Genomic DNA, 19,503 nt, shown 5'->3' with positions numbered 1-19,503 from the left:
TACTTATCAGCAGGTCTTCACAAAGCATCAGAAGTCTGCCTGTAATGGCTTTACATTTGTACTATTCCTAAAAATAAATTATTTTTCTTATATAACATAATGAAGTTTTCAATGAGAAGCATTCAGCTGAATCTGTGTTAACTGCTTCTTTTTACTAATTAATCAGGAAAAAAAAAATTGTATATTTGCTTGGAGTTTATTTGTATAAGGAATAACTGATGATGAGACATCACTTCTAAGTAACCTTGCTTCTGTCCTGTGGCCTGATGTTTTACTTATGCTTAGTTAAAACTATTCTCTTGCTTCTTCTTTTACAACACCAGACTTTATTTTAGAAAAGATATTTCCTAATATATCAAATTCAGCCCAGGCTAAAAGTGAAAAGAGTGGTTACCAATTTGTTAGTTGTGTAGGACCTCAAATATGTTGTCCATAAATGGCACTAAGTCACCCATTCTCAGGGCTGTTAATCAACAGTTTAAAGAGAGCTAAATGCTGGGTGCTCCATTTTGTGAGGTGATCTTGGAAAGTACTCCCCTTTTAGGATGAATGCAGAACTTGATGCAGGCCTTTGCTCAGAGTGTAGTTTCTTTAGCTTAGCATCAAGCCATGTTGGACTGATGACAGGGCTCAGCGGAAGAGAACGTGAGCTGATGCTACCTAGGTTCTACTTCAGGGGTGGGCAATGATTTCAGCTGGAGGGCTGCTTACCAAGTTTTGGCAAGCTGTTGAGGGCTGTGTAGGTAGCTCTGCCCCTTGACAGGTACCCCACTCCCTGGTTGCCACTTTGTGACCAGAAGTCCTGCTCCCTGACCTTTGCCACCAGAAGTAGTCCTTTCAACAAGAGGTTTTGCCATCTCTGAACCAGAAAAATACCAAATTATATTCTAAAACTCAAACATCTACAACATTCATTAATTTGATTTCAAAATATATTTTTGTCTTGATTTACATGCATTTGTGTAGTGAACAACAAAATCACAAGGGAATAATGGGCTGTTTAAAAAGTTTTATTGGTTGAGAGTTCCTTCTATCACATCAAGGGATACAAATATCTTATGGACAACTTGACTTTGATATAATATGACTCTGTTCAGTGGAGGGGATCAAATTCCACTTTGGGCAGAAACAAGGGCCTTGCAAGAGCTAAGGGATTAATTCTACCAACCACTAACACAGGACATATTACATATTACATGCACTTTTTTTTTATTTGACATTTTTTTCCATTTTCTTTTCTATTGAAATGACATTTCCATGAAAACAATCTTTATTAAAAGAGCTCCTCAGCTTCTACTACAAATAACTCGACTGGATGTCCAGTTGTCTCCTTTGGACAGCTAAATTAGTTGCTGTAAAGATGATGATAATGTCACAACTAAAGGATTATAATAACAAATAAAGAAATCAGCAATGTGAAGAAATGAACCCTAAAAACAAAAACAAACATCTTTTATGTTTTTGTAAATTTTTTTTAATGGTGAAAGATGAAGGAAAAGCTTTCCCAGTGCTCTGACAATTTAACAGTTCTGATAAGTTGTCTCAAGTCCTTCCCTAAACTGCCAGCTACTGTTTAATAACAACAGTAAGTTCAACTCCTTTATGTGAAGTCTATTCACTGTAACTGCTTTCAAGTTCTGTCACATGCTGACACACATCCATTCTTGTTAACCACTGGAAAACAATTCTTGTATGTGTCATTCAGTGACTCTCAAACATGTGGATTTGTTACAACCCTTGTTGCAGCTATCGGGGCAGCTTGTGGTTTCAAGTGAAACTGATGCTACTAGTCTATAGATTTTCCTGGCAGGAGAGAGCATAAATAAAATCTGTGCTTCCAGCACCATTCCCCAAGGAAATTAATGTTTCCACATTACTGTGATCTTGGCATCAATTACTGTTAATCTAGTCACACAATCAAGGTTTAAAGAAAAGCTACTTCCTCCAATCTTTCTATTATGCATCAAATATATTGCTTTTTTCTAAGGCTTGATCCTGTGATGTGCTGAAGATCATACCATGTGACCTACTTCACATTCACAAGGCAGGCTACCCAGAGGGGAAAAACTGCCTTTGGCTTTTAATGGAGCTGGCGAAGGCCAAAACCTTGTGTGACATCCGTGGGCCTCACGTCCGGTACCACCCTTCATCCGGTAGCCCCTCCCCTTGTCCCTCCTGCCAAGACTTTGATGTTATTGGTAATTCAAAGGAGGGGTTCAGTGGAGATCTTCTACCAGAGGGGCTTACCCAACATGGGGGGTACTCACAATTGGGTACTCAGGTGTTCCACGGGGCTCCGCCACCCCTACACCCCGTCCACTCGCCAACAGGTCACTTGTGCGTGAGATGGTCACTTGCCTGCTATTCGCCGGCCTTCTTACCGACCAGAGTTCCCGACCAGAGGGATCCAAGCCAACGGTCGACTTCAGTCCACCTGTCTTGGAACCCGGCTAACCTGGCTGCTAGCTCAGGTCATTTCCTTTCTTTCCTCCCCTGATCTCTAGAAATAATACTCCTCCGGGATGGGGAGATTTCCTGGATCAATGCCTTGACCCTGGCAATTCCCAGAGATCACTCCTCTTGCCCCCGCCGGGGCTTCTAATTCTCGCTCCAGCTGTGGAGCTAGTACAGAGCTGCCTGTTTGAGGCTCCTGTTCCAGGGAAGCCGCAACACCAGCGACGTGCTGCACGTCTCCTCCCTCCTTCCCTGGCTTCCCCCCTACCGCGGGGTTTGTCAGGGCTTTTAAACTTCCCGTGGCAGGCTGCCGTGATTGGCTCAGCTGCTCCCCTTGTCGGGAACAGCTGTTTAAACAGCCAGTGTAGCGCTAGCTCGCGCGGCCGTAATGGTGGCCGCGTCTGCTGCTGCGGTCCCCACTCCGCCGCCGCCGTCCCTCCCAGTGGCGAGTAGCCCATCCCGTGGCTTTCTTGAGGGGGTGTTGTTGCCCCCCTATCCTGTCTATCCTCCGCCTGCACCCATGACGGCAGCCCGTCGCCGTCACACCTTGCAAGGCCAAAACCTCAGCATCTCAGGATTGAGCTCTAAATCATCTTAAAGTGATCACTCTCTTCCCCTATTGGTATATTTGGATAATCTTCAGAATGTATTTAGTCTGTGAAAATCTGTAAAATAGATGCATACTAAAATCCAGTGAAGAACAATACTATACACTACAAAGAAAATAGTTACTGTCTCTTTCAAGGTGCAGACAGAAGTGTTACAGAAAGCACCATGAGTTAGACCCCCCCTCCTGACCCAACAGACAAGCTGTTGGGTTGTGAGGGTAGGGGACTGAGCTCCAATTTGGAGTCAATCTAGGTGTGCAGCCTCTTGCCCTAGCTCTGCTCCCCTCTCCCCTGCTTCCAGCTCCAATGGTGTTTCAGGATGGGAGGGGGAGAAGGTAGGAGAGAGAGGTCCGTTCTGGGTTTTCTTTAGCCTGTGCTGGGGAGGGGTGCCTTGGATCCCCCACCTTGTGGTGGGATCCAACCCACCCGCCCCTTCCCCTCCAGTATGGTTGTGCAAACCCCAGAATGGACCTTCCTCTCCTGCCTTCTCCCTCTTCCATCCTGAGACAGCACTGGGGGTAGGGTTGGACTGCAGTAGCACAGTTGCTGAAGCAGACAGAAGTTAATGAAGACACTCTGCTTTGGAGCACCTTCACTTCACTCATATAACGAGGGTTAATTTGTCTCTCGATTGGAGTGCTCTGAAGCCTTGCTCTTCTGGTAGAGCATTTTCAAGGGGCTGATCATGTGACAAATGTAACTTCTGTCTGTGCCTTCAGAGCAACTCACTTGCCAAACTCCCAGAGACATGAAATAAGCTGTTCCATTCTTAAGAAAACAACAATTAATCCTGAAGATTTCTCCAGCTGATGTCCCACCTTGAAATTCCCATTCCTGAGCAAAGTAACTGAGAGCATAGTAACCATCAACCTCCAAAAACCTATGAGATCAACCAGTATTCTGGATGCCTCAGTCAACCTTGCTGCAGCCATAGACATAGGTAAGACTTCCCTGCTCACAGCACTGGACCTGTGCAAGAAGCTGTATCCACCCTATAGACCTAACTTGTCGAGATGGTAAGAAGCCTCAGGGTCCTCTTCACTAAACTTGAATGACCAGGTAGAATCAGCCACCAAAAATGCTGCCTTTAACCTCCAGATTTCTGGTAAACATGATTTCTCTCTCTCAAACAATGTACTATAACTCCTAGGCTAAATTATTGCAAATGATTGTGTCTAACACTGAATGTGGAGATGATACATAGGTGGTAGCTGACAGAGATTGTGTTTGCCCACCTTCTCTGTGGCTTAAGTAACCAAGAGCACATCAGGGCTGTGTTCAAGGCTTCCTATGGGCCCCACAGACAGCTTCCAATACTGACTTAACACCCTGGTCTTAATTCAAAGACATTCATGTAAGGGGACTTGATCCATGTGAGACTATATTCTAGTCTAGGAAGCACATGGCCTCTGACATGTTACATTTATTGTGCAATTAATTGGTTGAAGCCAGAGGCAGCTGCCAGCTCCTGCATCTATCTGAGAAATTCTGATCCCTGGCCATCCATTTCCCTGACCAGGAGCCACATGCCCAGCACAGGGGCAGCATGTGGCAGCTCCCTCCTTGCCTTGCCATGCTCCAGTCTTCCCATGCCAGGGCTGCTTCAGCTCCTGCCCCTCCCCCTCCAAGAGATGCCCAGTGCCCTGCTGCTCCAGCCCGGCTCCTGTCAGCAATGATCAGCCCCCCATGCTCCTGCTGGCTATGGTGCTGGCCCTGCTGGTCCCAGCAGGCCTCCCCCACCCAGGCCCCAGGACAGCCATGTACCTGCCAGTGAGGGCCAGGGCACTGGCTGTGGGAGGCCCTGCCTGACCCCTTCCTCCTGCATTTGCCACTCCAGCCTGCCTGCCCCACCACCCACTACCCCTGCCCATCCCCAGCACCCTATGATGGTATAATGGGTCTTATACCAGGCAAGGAGACTAAGACATGGTTATCCTAAACTGAAAGCAGGTTTATTGAACCCTAACAGATGTACTCCAAGTAGAATTGAAGCAGCATTAGCAGTTAAAAATTTGAGGCTTGTAGATGCTCACCACCCTGTAATGTTGTGAATGCAACTTCATGGCCTGATCAACCAGTGAAGTCTTGTCCGGGGCTCCTGGTTCCCACATCTGAGGTTGAGACAGGATCTTGGATTGGTGACAGGATCTCTTCAGGCGTGTTGCAAAGGGTATACCCTCTCACCTCTCTTTATACACCATGTAACAGGGTCCCTGTTGGGAGCCCTGTTACTTGGAGAAACTCCTGGCGGCTGTTAACGATGATACCCGGGCAGGTAGGGGAGGATTCCCCACATCACTCAAGGCCAGGCAATGGGACGCTGCTTCCAGGGATAAAAGAAGGGGGAGGTCCCAGAGAAAAGGTCTTCAGGCACCAGCAGATGGAAAAGGGGGTTGTTCAAGACCCCAGAGAAGGAGGACCCTGGTAGAGGGACCCGAGGCCCAGAGAGATGCTGAGACTGAGGGACCACAAAGACGGTAGGTCAGCAACACAGCTAATTACTTACTGAGGAATTCCAGCCGCTGCGATCCAAGTCATGGCAGGAGAGAACCAAAGGAACGGGTGGTATCCCGCTAACCTGATAAACACACCACATAGCTTGCATTTCTTAATGCATAAAAGAAGTTTAAGCCTTCCTCCAAATGCATATTAATAATCTTGCTTCTGTTTGCCAAATATGGTTACCCTTAACTGGAATTTTTTATTCTCATTCATACGTGGGTATAAGTTTTGCCCCAACTGTTCCTTTTTTGCCCAGACTATATTTATTCAGTTTAGTTAGCCAACTTCCCAATTCATGTTAAGTCATGGACAGTATTTTTCCATCTGCTCCTTTCACTGGGTGCATGTCTTGACCACAATTCAAGCCAAGCATGCAGCTTGAGCTAAGCACAAAAGATCAAATCCAGGCCTGTAGGCCTCTGGGTCCCAACACACCACTCTCAGGATACACACATAGGTGAAACGAAAAACTTTATTACCTTCACAACACCCACCCCCATCCCTTCCCCCCCTCAACAAGCAGAACACCCTCCCCACTACCCCAGCAGTGCCCCTCCCTTACCCTCCCCACCCATCAACAATAAAAAGCAAGCTTACAAGTGGGAAACTATATACCAGGGGAAAACTATATACACTATTTTGGGTCTTCAAGCCCAGAGTGGGGGGGCCATGGGGGAGCCTAAGTGCCAGGGCTCCCCAGGGGCCCTCTGCCCCCAGGCCCCTGGATGTTCCCTGGGGCTTGGCTCAGGCCAGCCCTCTAGTGCCAGGTCATGTCTACATGTGCATTAATGTGCATTTGCAGGTATCAGATTTAAGTGCGATTAACCCAAGTTAATGCACATTAAGGGCACATACATATATTAGCTTAGGCTAATGTGCATGAACACGTCTCATGTTAGATGCACCCATAGTGTAACAGTTTCCATCAAGCAACATTGCTGATGGAAATAACATCTACCGGGGCCCCAAGTAAAATCTGCATTTCTCTGGAACAATGTGAATTCCACAACCATATAATCTTGCTACAGATAGGGGGAAAACATTTTCTGTAAATGAAACTGCTGTTTCAATCAGTCTGATTGCAACAGGTCACCCTCCCCAGCGCCATCTTCCTAGTAATCCGCACCTTACGTGGGGCGCCCTTGGAGCCTTCTTTGGGGTTCATATGTCCCACCCTATACTCTCTTGCCACATCTTGATGCAAATTATTATAATGATTTTGTTGCAAGCGGGAGGCTGCCTATTGTATTGGGTATGTTGGGGGGCCTTTCCCCCATGTGGGCCTGACCCCTGTTTCTCTCTAGCTAGGCCTCCCCGTTTAAACCCACTAAACATGGTTTGACTCTGAGATGCTAGCCTTTTCCGTTGTCTTGATGCTCATGGCCCCTTTTTCTGCTCCAGTCTGGAGCCCAGCTCTCCCTGGCCCAGATCCCTGGGTGCCAGCCCCACAGCCAGGGGGCCGCAAGTTTGACACCAGGGGACAACCCCAACCTTGCACCTTCTCAGTTCAAAAAACCCAACAAAACAGGATTGCGCCTTTAGGCGCCAAGGTCCGTGCCCCCAAAAGGCCATGTCCTCGCTGGCGCCAGGGTCCCCACTCTGTAATGGGTCCCCCAAATGAGTCCTCCTCCTTCCCCTAATAGCCTCAGCCAAACCATTGGTTTTATTCATTAATCAAAAAGAAAAAAAAAAAACAGTCCCATCCATGGGTAATAACTGCCCCCAGCTAATGTGATAAAGAAAAGCAGCATATCTGCTTACATTCACAGGGTCCATGCTTCAGCTCCCCACTGTCAGCTCACATCCTTGCTGTGCTGTGGTTGCCTGCCTCTCCAGAGCTTCTGTGGCTCCCCACTCCCTGCCTTTGGGCCACTCCACCATACAGCTCTCTGAGGCACTCTTTTCCCTTCAGCAGCTATCCCCCAACTGCTACTCAGCCCAGGGTTTTTATAGTTCTACCCCTTCTGGTCAGCTGACTAGCTGGCCAGACTCAGCATTTAACCCCTTCTTTTCCAGTCCTCTGTGCCCAAAAAGTTTTGGCTTTAAGAGGGTGGCTGTACCTTCTGGTAACAGGGCTAGAGTCCCTTGTTACACTGATCATCACTAGGAAACAGTATAAAAGCTAAAATACATAGGGCATAACAAAGTATGTTCTCTGAATTTGAGAAGGATAGAGGAAATAGTAGATGAAAGACTTTGATACCACCTTAAAAGCTGTAGTATTTCTATACCTCAATGGCCCTCATGCCTTCATGAGTAAAGTGAGAACTGACTAATTCAAACTATTCAAGAAACCCTAAATAGTAAATATAGCATTAAGGTACTCATTGTCATAAACACAGGAAACTGATGCCTCATATAGAACTGGAGTATGACTAGAACTAGATTTAGCTGGAAACAACAATTCCATTTCATAACATTTCTAATGTTTTATATTTGTTTTAATTCTCTCAGAAACAAAATGAAACCTTTAATATATTTCCATGAACTGGAACTGTGTTTGTATATCTATTTTCAGAGTTGATATGTCAGTTTTAATTTTTTTCTCACTCTCCTATCAGATTTTCTATTCTGTATCTTAGAAAGATTTCTATTGAAAATTTCATCAAAATTGATATGCCTCCACAAAAGTTTTTGGTTTAAACAAAATAGCTTTTATTGATGAAAAACATTTTGTTGAAAATTTTCCAGCCTACTCTCATTAGACCTAAACAAAAGCTGGATCAAAATGCCTAAAGCAAAGATGCACACACCAGCAACTAAACATGGAATTTAGGCTCTTGGCTATTTTTTGAGAAACATGTAGTCCTTATCAGACCCATGGGAAAAAGCCCTTTCACTTGATCACCATTTTGATGTCTGATGTACCCTATCACAGAAGGTGCTAAGTAACTTCAGCCATTGGTGATATGTAGGAGGTGCATGTGTACCCCCTGAGATTGGTTGTGCTCCCCCTGAAAGAAGAGCTAATGCTCCCCACCCCTTCCTCCCCCTTGCTGCCAATACCGCTGTGGCCACCGCCCATGGGCAGTCACTGTGCCCCCCCAGCCTCCAGGGGCACGCATCGTTCATGACTTCAGCTTTTATTGAAGTCTTGGGGAACTGTGAAAGTTCAGCACTCTTAGGTGTTTAGACTGTAGCCAAGTTCTCCAAAGCTTACTGCTAATTGTTCTTGTCAGATGAATGTCAAGTCATTACATCTGAAAGTCTTTATATTTCTGGTAATTTAGCTGCAATATTAGGATTCAGAGCAAGGAACTCTAGGGGCTAAATCTATTATCAATTACACTGGCATAAATCAGGAATACCTGCATTGAAATCAATGGGTTTTTTCTGGTGTGAGATCAGAATCAGTTTGAGTCCTAAATTTAGTGCTCTATTTCCTATCCTTCTGCTGGTTTCTGAGCTACATGTTAACAACTGAAATGTACTTCCCGATTCACCGATAAGGCAGCAAAAAGCTCTGCATGGTAATGAGAGAATTCTAGTAGAAATAGTATCAGTAGTGTGTTGCTGCTAATTTATAATTTGAAGCAAACAGGATAATACAGATAGATGGAAGGACAATTTAAAAATCTATTAATGATTATGATGCTTCAAGTTCTATACTGCCCACTTAATCTTAATGTCTTTTCAAGATGAAAAATCATTGAATACCTGAAGGGTGCTATGACCTTTTCTGAGTTCTAAGAAGCATTACAAGCTTTTATCCACAAATTGCCAAAAATTATCTAAAGTTTGACTTAGTTTTGAAAAGTGACTGTGAAAATGCCACCTTCTTATCCAAAAGACCTTCCTGTATGCATTCAATATCATGTCTGTACACATATATGTCACGTCATAGCTGCATATGTATATGGTAAGAAATAAGAGGGGTTTGGGGGTTTTTTTTTATAGACTTAACTCGTTTCTGGGTAAGTCAGATGGGTTCCAGTTTTTATTCACTTTCTATGCAATTGTATACTAAATTCAGTCCAAAAGGGTTGAACAAAGAGTTGAACCACTGTAATGGAGGGTATAATTTGTCCTTTATAAGTTTAATTTATGGTGATGATGAGTGAGAAACAAAGAACCCAGGATGATTCTTAGATTCCAAGAAGAGTCTCCAGGGCTGGAAATTAGAGAAAATGTTTTCTATTTGTAAACATGGGTGAACTGACATGGAATCACAAATCTTGAACCTCACAATGTTGTTTTTATGGAGTTTTCCCATGTAGCTGAAAGGATAAAAAAAAGTTACAAAAAGGTGGAGACGGACTGAAAGGAGAGATTGCTTTAGAAAGCTAATTGTAAAATCATCCCTTAAGAACTTTTCACTGAATAGATCATCTCAGGTGAAGCCCTGCCCTTAACCAGACACTGGGTTGCATGCGAGTGATGTTTTACAATGGATGCTGCAAGTGGAGCAATTCAAATATTGAAAGAAGGCTGGTCTACATTTGGCTGCACTGATATGGTTCTTGCTAGTACAGAAAAAGCAGAGTAACTGCTGAACCCAGACTGACGGGAGTATGAGCAACGGGCATGATGAAGTACTGAGTTACTGACAAAAAGGAAGTCAGTTAGTTAAAGGGTTTAAAGAATTAATAAAGTCTGGTAAAATGACCTGGAAGAAATAAAAATATATAATCGCAGTCTGTTAGAGGAATAATGCTATAACAAGAACCAGATTAGATGACAAGCAAAAAAAGAAGCAAAACCCTATAATGCGAATTTCAAAGCACTCCTCTTTCCTTGTTTGTGTCATTCTCTCTTCCCTTATGCAGTTTGCATCCACCTTCATCTAAGCAATCAATTTATATATAAAATAAGTGTAAGTGAAATCAGGAAACTAGAATTGTCATTAATTAATGGAAGACTTGCCCGGGAGGTATTTTTGTTGCTATTAATCAAACCCTCTTTCTCTTATTAAAATTCAGCAAAGATTCTGCTGGCAGACAAGATGAATAGCTATGGAAAAGGCTCTTTAAAGAGATCAGACAAAAGAAGATTAGAATGTATTATGCCCCAATAATTTTATTTACTGATACAGACATTCTTTTTGAGAGCTTTGGAGGGTTCTCGTTCTTATTGTGAAATTGACAACAGCTTTGTGGTTGCCTTAAAAGGGTTAATTCTATATAACAAGATCTATGTGATCTATGGTTAGAGGAAAGAGCCTCTCTGTTCCTATAGAATCCCTGTGTTGGCTGATGAATTAGGCTGGATCAGTTTTTGCCTTGTGGTCGAGTGAGTCCCATAAATGGTAAGAGTCATATAGAATAGCGATGGATGCAAGAGATGTGGAAAGGAACAGGAGGAAGACAGGGAGAGGGGTATAATAATTGCAAAACTGCACGGATAGGATATGTGTTAACTGGTACTCATGGACCTAGGACACCTGACACTTAAAAGGGAAGGTAAAAAAACCCCATGCCCTTAAAAATGAGATGGCAGACAGCATCCTGTGCAGGTAGTCAAACTACATATTCCCCAAAACACTGGTAGAAAATGACAGGCATCCAGTATATAAAGAAGTGTTTCTGTCATTTTCTGTTGCTAGATATTATTCCAGCATTTTCTTTCTTTCCCTGTTGCTATGCTTCAGAGCTGAAGAAAACTTTCCATTTTTACAGCGATAGGCTTGACATCCCTGGGCCATTTCCCAACAGCAGACCGTTAAAGATGTTGGTATGAATCTCCAGCAAGGATTTCTATTAGGGTAGGAGGGACATCTGGTGGTAGCCCAAGTAATTCATTATCAGGAGGCACAGGCTCTGATTTTCCTCACATCAGTTTTACATCAGTACAATTGCTTTAGCTCTGATAGAGTTGCTCCTGACTTACAAGGGGCCTGTTTTATGGAAGCTAACTGCAGGAAGGGAGGAAGAGATCTGAAGGGAAAAGAGGAAGGGGGTGAGGAAAATAAGGTGATCCAGATAAAAATGAAGTGTGCTGCTGCAAAGAGCCATGACGCAGTGAGGAAAGAATGAAATAAAATGAGTGGAAAAAAGAAAGGAGCAATGAAAAGGGCAGAAAATAAAGTAAAATAAAGATAGTGTAGAACCTCATCTTTTAGTAATATGAAAACTTCCAGCAGTCAAAACCCTAATTAGTGGAAACACTGAAAATTGGAAATATGTAGTCTCCACTTCAGTCTGTAGAGTGTGATATTTTCTCCTCACACAATCCCTGCAAAGAGCCAAAATCTAGGGGGATGGGAGACACAGATAGATAGCAGATAGATTAGAGAGGTACAGTAAAAATATTAAACTGTAAATATAAATCAAGCCTCTTGATGTTCTTGAGCTTAATACAAAAGGAGCAGCCCTTCCTAGAAGCTGCTACTCTATCAGGCAGATCATGGTTTGGTTTTTATAGTTTACTTTTAAGAATAATTTTCCACAGGCAGTAATAAAGTGACTTTATCTGGTTTTAGACATTTGTTTATATCTTTATGCCATTTTGTCTAGTAAATTGGTTTCCAAATGTATACAGGATATACAAACTGAAAGAGAGTGGCATTACAAAATTTTGCCTTACTAGAAGTGTTTAAATTTCAAAAATAGCAAAAATGATTTTTTTTTCCAAGCAAAGTACTGAGGTGTTCCTCAAACTAGGCTCCACAATCTACTATATTATAATATATTAATATAGTACAATACATTTTGATAATATAATCTAGTAATAATATAACACATACTGATATAACACATGTCCAGGAGTTTAGATTAAAAAATCAGCATGTCAGATGAGTGAAGTCTAAAAAGAAATTAAACAATATTATTGTTTTTTAAAAACTCCTAGCTTTAAAATATTTCATTTCATTTTAACTTTATGAACTGGCTTATCCTAGGATGCTGCAACCTTTCAGGGATAAAGAGTTGTCATGGATTTACAGGTACCCTTCGGTCCTTTCCCCACTGGCTACATCATGGGTCCTATTGCTACATCCATGGTACTACCATGGATCTTTCCATAAAGGATAGTTCTATCCACAATTCTGGGATCTCTATTTCTGGCTTATCATCTTTGGTTTTCAGGTCTGTGAAACAATGCCATTTTGGTAGTTACTAGAGTGGTGGCTGATATTGATGGAAAAGATACACAACCAAACTTATTAGACAATCATTGACATGGACATACATACTTCAGTCATTATTCTGACAGGGGTTAGTCATATTCATTGATGTGGGTGACATAGGGCCACTTGAAATTGATTATAATGTAAGGAGCAATTTTCCACCAGTGATCTATCCTAGTCCTTTAAAGAGCGAAAATTACTTAAGCCACTCTTGAGAACACTTGTCACCACTACATAGTGTTAGTAAAGAGCGGATCATTTGATTAATATTCCTATATATAGCTTTAGTATGTTTATTCATTCTTTAGAAATCAACAATTCTCAATTTATCAGGTTCTTGTGAAATGTGGCTTGGTGTTTTGTGTCATCTTAATGTATTATCTAAGGTAATGGCTCCCAATAAAGGTTCCCCTAAAACATCTGTTGTGCTACATGTGTCCAAGGCAAACTGGTTCCTCCTGTTCTTGCTAGGAATCTATATATAGCACAGATTGATCTTTTTCAGGGGGTAAGTGGGGCCTGGTCTGTTCTGCTTCCTGGAGATTTCAATGTCCATTCTCATTCCTGGGTGACCTGTGCCTAGGTTTAGTCCTCTCAAGATAACTGTAGTCTGATTTGGCTTATCTGTCCTGCATGATCCGGACTTGTTATGACACCTTAACACAGAGGTGGGCAATTATTTGGGCTGGAGGACCACTTACGGGGTTTTGGTGAGCTGTCGTGGGCCAGGTCAGCACTACCCTACCCCACAACAGCTTACCAAAACTTCCTAAGTGGCTCACGCTTTGTCAGGTAGTTGGGATGGGACTGTGGGCATGTGGGAGCAGTATCCAGGAGCAGAATGGGCAGGCAGGGCCAGGGCTGGGACTGGGAATGGAGGGTCATGACGCTGCAGGGCCAGGGCCTGGGGCAGAGCTGCAATCTGCTCCCCACGTGCCCCTGTGACAGGCACCAGTTCTGCGGGCAGGGGATGTGGGGAGTGGATTGCAGCTTTGTCCCAGGCCATGCACTGTCACTGCCCAGCAATCCTGGGGTCTCCATGGAGACTGGGGGGTGGGCATTCGGGGGTACACCCTATATAGAAGAGATAGGAAAGAGAGGAAAGGTGGGGGGGTTGTGCTCTATGTCAAAAAGCACCTCACATCATCAAGGATTAGCTTCGGGTTAAAGGAGGGTCGGGCAGAGACACTATGGGTCAAACTACAAGGGGGGCGTGGCGAAAGGGACCTTATGGTGGGTGTCTACTACAGACCACCCAACCAGGGGGAAGAGCTGGACCAGGACTTCTCCAGTCAGCTTATGGAGGCAGTTAGGTCAAGGGATGTTATTGTCATGGGTGACCTAAACTACCCAGACATTTGCTGGGAGGAGCAGACAGCCAGGTCTGACCGCTCGCGTAGGTTCCTGGCTGTATTACAGGACCTTCACCTTATCCAGGAAGTGCACAGCCCCACTAGGGGTAACGCCTTGCTGGACCTGGTCCTGGCCACGGGGAATGACCTGGTGAGGGGACTGCAGGTCCTTGACCACCTAGGCAATAGCGATCATCACCTGCTGGATTTCACTATCCAACACAGGGCATCAAGGGCTCACACCAAGGCTAAAGCCCTTGACTTCAGAAGGGCCAACTTCAATGAGCTTAGAAGACTAGTGGGGGAGGCACTAAGGGCCCAGAAGGTAGAGGAGATGGGAGCCCACGAGGGATGGTCATACCTTAAGGGGGCGATTCTCCAGGCCCAAAGGATAACAGTCCCTGAGAGAAGCAAGGGGGGTAGGAGTGCTCAGAAACACCCTTGGCTCAGCAAGGGCATTCAGCAATGCCTGAGGACTAAAAGGGAGGTGTACAACCAGTGGAAGGGAGGAACTATCACCAAGGAGGAGTACTAGGAGGGCTATTAGGAAGGCCAAGGCAGAGATGGAACTCAGGCTAGCGTCCAGGATTAAGGACAACAAAAAGTCCTTTTTCAAGTACATTGGGAGCAAGAAGAGGGCACCAGGCAATGTAGGGCCCCTGCAAGACACAAACGGTAATCTGGTGGCCACGCCAGACAAGAAAGCTGATACTTTTAACAGTTTCTTTGCCTCTGTTTTCCTGAACAGGGACCGGGATATCCCACCTACCAGAGGTAGGGACAATTTTGGGGATAGCTCTATCAAGCCTTCAGTCAGTGCAGATGTAGTTAGGGATCTTCTGGAAGGGCTAGACATTTTTAAATCTGCAGATCCAGATGCCCTCCACCCAAGGGTGTTGAGGGAGTTGGCAGGGGTCATCGTGGAGCCTTTGGCCCAGCTGTATAAGCATTCGTGGTCATCTGGCCAGGTGCCGGGGGATTGGAAACTGGCTAATGTGGTCCCTATTTTTAAAAAGGGGAGGAAGGAGGACCCAAGTAATTACAGGCCTGTAAGCCTCACCTCGGTGCTCAGGAAGCTCTTGGAGAGGATCATCAAGGAGCACATCTGTGGGGGGCCTGCAGGGGAGATCATGCTCAGGGGCAATCAGCGTGGGTTCACCAAAGGCAGGTCCTGCCAGACCAACCTGTTTGCCTTTTACGACCAAGTAACTAAATCCTTGGCTGATGGTGTCTCTGTGGACATAGTCTTTCTAGACTTTAAGAAGGCCTTTGACACTGTCTCTCACCCCATCCTCATCAATAAATTAAGCAACTGTGGCATTGATGCCTGCACAGTTGGATGGGTAAAAAATTGGCTGATGGGGCGCACCCAGAGAGTAATGGTGGACAGGTTGTACTCAACCTGGCGAGATGTGAGCTGTGGGGTACCCTAGGGCTTGGTCCTCAGGCCCGCACTGTTTAACATCTTCATCAGCGACTTGGACGAGGGGGTGGAAAGCACGCTGCCTAAGTTTGCCGATGACACTAAAATGTGGGGCGAGGTGGACACACTTGAAGGGAGAGAGAGGCTGCAACTAGATTTAGACAGACTACAAAAGTGAGCAGACGAGAATAGGATTAGGTTCAACGTAGACAAATGCAGGGTGCTGCACCTTGGGAAAAGGAATCCACAGCATACATACAGGCTAGGGAGGGAGTTCCCTTCTTGAAAGCACAGAGGCGGAAAGGGATCTAGGAGTCATTATTGACTCCAAGATGAACATGAGCCGCCAATGCCAGACCGCAGTCAGCAAGGCCAGCCATACCTTGTCATGCATCCAAAGGTGCATCTCAAGCCAGTCCAGAGAGGTGATACTCCCCCTCTATGTGACTTTGGTCAGGCCACAGTTGGAGTACTGTGTCCAGTACTGGGCGCTGCACTTCAAAACGGATGTGGCCAGCCTGGAGAGGGTTCAGAGGAGGGCCACCCACTTGGTGAGAGGGCAGCAGGACAGGCCCTATGAGGAGAGACTGAAGGACCTGAACCTGTTCAGCCTCAGAAAGAGGAGGCTGAGGGGGGGACCTGGTGGCTGCCTACAACCTCATCAGGGGGGATCAACAGCAAATAGGCAGAGCTCTTTTCTCCCCAGCACCACTTGGGGTGACGAGAAACAATGGTCATAAGCTGATGGAGAATAGGTTTAGGTTGGAAATCAGAAGGCAATATTTTACAGTTAGGGTGGCCAAAATCTGGAATCAACTTCCCAGGGAGGTGGTCCTCGCCCCTACCTCGGGCAAGTTCAAGAGGAGGTTGGATGATCATCTGTCCGGGGTCTTGTGAACCCAGCATTCATTCCTGCCTGTGGCAGGGGGTCAGGCTAGATGATCTGTTCAGGTCCCTTCTTACCCTAGCTACTATGAAACTATGAAACTGGTTGAGACCTGCATGGGCAGGGCATGCAACCAGGCGGATAGGATGGGGGGTCACATGTGAGCGGGAAGTGGTGTCTGGGAGTGGGATAGGCAGGCAGGGCCGGGACTGGGATCAGGATCACAGGGCAGGGTTGTGAGGTGGTGACAGCGTAGGGCCGGGGCCAGGGCCAGGGCCAGGGCCAGGGCAGAGCAGTGAGAGCAGTTTTAAGAAAAAAGTAATCCATTGCAAGCAAAGAATTTAAGAATAATGCTACTGAAAGAAAACAGAATCAAAGTCAATGTCTTGCATGTGCAATTAGAAAACATCCCATTCAATTTTCCCTTTCCACTTCTAGGTGTTGCTAACAATTCTTCCTTGGAGGCTCTTCAGTAGAGGCTGCTATACACCTTAGAGTAGTTTACCTGAGAAGGATGATGGCAAGTTTAGTAGTATGCAACAGCATCTTAATGTGGGGTAGGCAAGTGGGGTACATGTCCCTGGTGCCACCTCAGGGGAGGGGTGCCAGAAAGACAGAGCAGGAATACCCTATCCTGCCTGCCTTGCTCTGCCTGCACTTTCCAGCTGCAGGAAGCAGCTAGCATAGGCATTGTGGGTGCATATACATGTTCATGAATGTGCCTTTACTATTGTGCATTAAGTTTAGTACCTCTAATATGGGGTACTAGATAAAGGCACAGGAGCTATGCTAATGCACGGTAGCAAAGGCGAACTTTTTGTGATGCTTAATATGCAGTAGATTAATTCTACTGTGTATTAGCTCATTAGCCTGGTTTTTGCCGTGTCACGCTAATGTGCAGTAGAACAGTCCACTGTGCATTAAGGCGTCTCATGTAGATACATGCCATGCATCATAGAATGCAAGGCATTCTAGAAATTGTAGTTTTGTAGAGCAGCTGTGGCATTTACTGCTGCTGGGGGGAGAACTGACCCCATTTTTTACTAAAATCAGCAATATTTTTGCATTCTGGGTATGGGCTTTGGTGGCACTCCAGAGAACCACAATTCCTAGAATACCTTGCACTTCATGACACTTCCCAGCTGCTGCTTGCTACTGTTCCTGCACTCTGCAAACCAGGAGGTATGAAGGAAGGAATGGGGGAAAAGTTGAGAGAAGATCACCCTGGGTGCATATTTTCCACCCCATGCCTTTGCTATGCAATACCATGCCTGATAAAATAATGAAAGTTCAGTGTTTCCTTCCTAAGTATATTTGACCAGAATATAAATTTTTCTTGCTATTGACATCTTGCAACGCCACTTTTGCTTTATGCTTGCCTGACTATTATGCATTAGCACCTCTAATTAAGACGGATGCTCTAGTGGTTAGTGCATGTCCTTGGAAGTGTTGGGACTCAAGTTCTCTTCCTTTGGGAATGCCTTTGGGATATACAACTTCTAACATCCTCTGGGAATTAAGGTGTCTATGCCATCCCACAAAATGTGGTAATGGAAAGTATCCTCCTTTCCTCAGTAGCTTAGTACTTAGAGCACTTCTCCAGGATACAGCTTTAATTGAATCCCCTCCCCTCTGCCTGAGGAGATTTAAACCCACATCTCTTGTGTGGATGCTCTAAACTAGTGATTCACAAACTTTTTTAGACTCAAAGCTAAATTCTGAATTTAGCAGTCACCTTTGTAGATGGAGACAGAGGAAGCCACTCCTTTTCCCTTCCCCATGCAGGCATGCCCCCTAACCTTTGCCTTGATTCATGAAGCCCAGGACACAACCTGCAGTATCCTGTCTGGTGGTAGCATTGCCAGGCTGGGTTCTCAGGTGGACTAGGAGCAGCAGTCAGACTGGGTTGGTGAGGCACCCCGCTTCTGATGCAGCTGCTTCCCAGTTCAGATCTGTACGGCATTTTCTGGGAATGGAGGCAAAGCAGGGCAGTTCCACCTGACTGAGCTGCACCCTTAAAAGGGTATCATGGTATCCTGGCTGAAAATCACTTAAAATCACTAAACAGCAGGGTATTGGATATTTGGGGTGGGGGGAGGTCTCTCTCAATTTCTTCTGCTGCAGCTGTTTCATTTAGCATGGCATTATTAAATATTAATTAAGTAGGAATTTTGAGGGTCTACATATACAAATAAGGTATTTGCCCATATCTTCCTCCTGAAGGAAGAAAACCAGGAAGCTTCTCAGAGCACACCTATTGTGAGGGTCTGAAGTTTGGACTGAGATGCTAGAAGTGGCAATTAGGTAGGACTTAGATGCCTGAGGCCTTCTGTAGGTCCATACCCTGATACAGCTTCAGCTCAGTCCCCTCCCCAGTGGCTGCTCTTATTCCCGACCCCCACCCCCACCCTGGGGCGTACTTGATAGAGTTTACACCCCAGGGTGCCAGAATGAAAGCAGGGGACTTAAGGGACTTGGAGGGGACTGAGGCAGGACTCTTCTATGAGACGACATGTCACTGCAAAGAGCCAGGTTAACCCTTCTCTGGCCTTTTAGCCACTGTAGTTTTGTATGGCAGGCGAGGATCCAAAATCCCAAATTCAGCAGAGACTGCAGGGCCTGAGAAGAGTTAACTTGGCTTGTGGCATTGTGCCCTTCCCTACATCACCAGGGGCTTAAGCTGTCTCCTCCATTCTGAATCCTCTTTACTCCATTCCTGTTCCTCCCTTCAGTGAGCACCCAAGGCTTGCCTGCCAGACACAAGAGCTGTCCATGCCATGGGTTGGCTACCCCTGCCTTAGGGCCTTCAGGCAATTCTGGGGTTAGGCAGCAAGTGAATATGGGGTTCAAGGATATCAGTAGCACCTAAACATTGGGTTTACCTAACTGTCACTGCCAATGCTTCTAGCTCTAGGTGTCTCTGGGCTACAGGTCTTGGGCTGTAAAGTGGAGGTGCTAGTATTTCCTTACCTCGTGAGGGTATTGCATGGATTTGTTAGAGAATGTGAGTTGGCTAGTAAAGGCACAGACAATTAAGTTCGGGGTGGGGAGTCCTGTCCCCGTTGAAGACCACAGCAAAATTTTCTTAAATTGAGGGTTCTTGAACTGAGAGTGAGTTCCCAAAATGGGTTGCCTGGAATTTATTATAACATTTAATTGGGACAGAATGAAGGAGAGGAAAATGATCCAATTGCTACCATTTTTCCTTGTGACAA

The sequence above is a fragment of the Alligator mississippiensis genome, chromosome 4, assembly GCF_030867095.1.
Source record: "Alligator mississippiensis isolate rAllMis1 chromosome 4, rAllMis1, whole genome shotgun sequence".
Classification (NCBI taxonomy): Eukaryota; Metazoa; Chordata; order Crocodylia; family Alligatoridae; genus Alligator; species Alligator mississippiensis.
This window is presented reverse-complemented; position numbering follows the sequence as displayed.